This window comes from Colobus angolensis, unplaced genomic scaffold (genome assembly GCF_000951035.1).
Source record: "Colobus angolensis palliatus isolate OR3802 unplaced genomic scaffold, Cang.pa_1.0 Scaffold276, whole genome shotgun sequence".
In the NCBI taxonomy this organism is placed as follows: Eukaryota; Metazoa; Chordata; class Mammalia; order Primates; family Cercopithecidae; genus Colobus; species Colobus angolensis.
In genome coordinates, this window is record NW_012115999.1 from 256,321 (window position 1) to 259,625 (window position 3,305).

Genomic DNA, 3,305 nt, shown 5'->3' on the forward strand with positions numbered 1-3,305 from the left:
ATCACATAAGGTGACAACTTCTTCCTTTGAGCCAGGACTTTTTCTTTTGAACACATGTCCTACTTTGTCTTGAATAGTCAGGTTTGTCTTTTTCCAGCATAATTATTAATTACATTCCCTTTTACTCTCAAAAAAAAAAAAAACTGCATTTGGAGGAAACTTTTAAAATCTCCGTATCTATTTTATTTTGACCCTTCTAACAGTTTCATTTTAGATTATCTTCTGCTTATTTATGTACTCCCCACTAAATGACAGGGCAAGAACTTGTATTTTTTTGTTGTTATATATCCCCACAACAATGAGTGAACATATTTGGCATCAAAATTTAGCAAAAGGTCTGTCACATAGTTGAATATTAAAAGAAAAGGTAAGTAGAACTGAAACAGAAATGATACATATTCCATATAATTCAACCACAATTGTTACTCTTCTCAAATTATATATTTGAGAAGAGTAACATATTCTTATTTCATAATGTATTCACTATAGATGTGCTGACATTTTCACGAAAGTGAATGTTCTCCTAACTAAGGCCTACACAATTGCAGACATGCTGGAAAAACATAAGTGGGATGGAATTAAAACACTAAAACCTGGGGTTGGCACAGCAGGGTCAGGGGCCAGAAGAGGCCCGGAAGAGGACGGAAGATAAGGAGAGTTAGAGGAGCTGGTTGAGGAGCCGTGGCAGGAGTGTGTCCATTCCCTTGAGGTTGTGCTTTGGTTATTACACCCTTAGGTCTGCTTCATCCCACTAAGAAAAAAATGTACATCACACTCATTTTCCATTCTATAAGAAGGACATTATGAGAATTTCTGACAATGAGAACTGGTTTTTATTCAGAGAGAATTAGAATAAATGGAATCTCTGATTCCAGTCTTCCAACAGTGTCTTACCTTCAAAAAGTCAAAGAAAAGTATAAAAGTATAAAAGAATTCTCATATTCTAAGAATGCAATAGAAAATGGTTTCACTTCCACTTGTTATATGTGTTTTTACCCTCTCCATTTTCCTTTTTAAAATATTATAACATTTATTAAAATTGCTTAATAAAATAACATGAGAAAACACATACAACATATTGTTAATGTTAACAGCAGGTTATAAAAAAGAATATGCAGCCTGCTTTTAAGGTTGTTTTGTTTTGTTTTGTTTTGTTTTAGACGGAGTCTCGCTCTGTCACCAGGCTGGAGTGCAGTGGTACAATCTTGGCTCACTGCAACCTCCACCTCCCAGGTTCAAGCGATTCTCCTGCCTCAGCCTCCCAAGTAGCTGGGATTACAGGCACGCAACACTATGCCTGGCTAATTTTTGTATTTTTAGTAGAGACAGTTTCACCATGTTGGCCAGGATGGTCTCGATCTCCAGATCTCGTGATCCGCCCACCTCGGCCTCCCAAAGTGCTGGGATTACAGGCATGAGTCACCACTCCCAGCCTAAGTTTTTATTATAGGTAGTATATGCATAAAAATATGTCAAAATATCAACAGTTATACCTGAAATTATGGGTGACTTTCATTTCCTCCTTTGGGCTTTTCTGAATGTCCCAAATTTTCTACAATGAATATGTGTTATTTCTACAATCAAGAAAAAAACGAATTCAAAGTTAAAGAAAAATTGCTGTTTAGTAAGTAAGGTACCCTTAGGTCTTTGAGACATTATTCTTAATATATCTAAAAGTTGCCACCTTTATCATGACTTAGTGATTCAACTTTAAATCACTTGTAGGATTACACAGCGTCTTAGAAGAAAACAAGGGAGGATTTAAATTGGCTACTAGGCTACTGGTGGGTCCTCTGGAAAAACTTAGGACCCAGAGGTTAGAGGGTACTTAGGTCGATGCAGATTGATTTACTATTGATTCAAACTTATGACATGAATTTCTAATGGGGATGAAAGCTTTATTTTCAGTCTGCCCCCTCACCGCCACTAACAGACATCTGAAACTGAGGTATACTTGCCTACGGTTTCTACAGCAAGACTGTAGTACAGTGAGAAAGTCGCTATGATTCAAACAAATCTGAAGACGAACAGCCACAGTGACTTCTGTAAATAGACAGAAAAAGATAGTGACACACTAGAGAAAAAGAATGCTGAAGAGAAATATCTGTGTTTATGTCTGCAATGGCTTTGTTGTTTTGAAGACTGAAGTTGCAATAAGTCATATTATTTATTTATATGGCAAATTTGAGGATTTCTACACTGATGGCTAAATGAGGACAATTAGAGCAGAGTTTATTTTCAGAAAGGAGAGGGAATATGCGAACTAGGAATTAGGAATGCTTATTTTATTTGAAAAATTTGGAACACAACTGTGGAAAAAATCAAAGGAAATAAGGTATTACTGGATGAAGAAAATACTTGGATATTTATGCAGCTCACTTTAAATTAGTAGTTTTTCCTCACCATGGAAAATGAAAGAATAGCAGCCTTAGGAGATCGGATTAAACTAACTTTGTGTATGTGCAGTCCCTTTGTACCAAGATCTTTCAGGTATGTTACGTTAATCCTCACAACAACCCTACAAAGTAGATACCATTACCTCAGTGTACATCATTCTCACTGCCAAGAAGACTGCTCTTTCCATTAAAACATAGTACTTCTCCATAAAGATGCCTTACTAGCAGGAAGAACAAAGGGGTAAGACAAATGGATCACACTAGGCTTCCATGGTACAGCCCTAGAAATGATTAGACATAATATCCGGCATGTGCTAACAAATCCCAGAGGCATCCCCACGACTCAGATAAAGACTCCTACAACATAAGGGCTTAAAGCTTCGGCTGTATTCCTAGCAATGTTAGTGAAAAAACACAGAATAATCTTAAGGCTGTGTAAAGAAAGGAAAAGATAACTTAATTCTGACTCACCCAGTATTGCTTATTATCAACTCCCTTCAGGGCTCCTAGAGAGTCATTTATTTGGACAAGCATTGGGGATCTCCTTGTTTTTCTCATATTGTGAACAGCAAAGTTGTTTTATAAACGGTAGGAAAAATCTGGATGAAGCAGGATATAGGATGTAATATTTAGTGCTGAAATTCCCTCCTGAAGAAACCTTTCCTGGTGGGTGTAACATACCCTGCTTCAAAAGGTTCCTTGGGTTAAAAATCAGGCAATCTGGGTGAGTGCTCATGTGTTACAACTACTCTCTCCTGCTAGTAAACATGGGAGAAGAAGGGTGAATGCTTCACAATCCACAGTTCTCAAGTGAAGTTTGCTTTCTTCCCATAGGTGATGCCCAATACTGAGAACCGATTTTTGATGGAGACTTTGGGGAGAGATGAATAAAACCTGGAGAATCAAGAA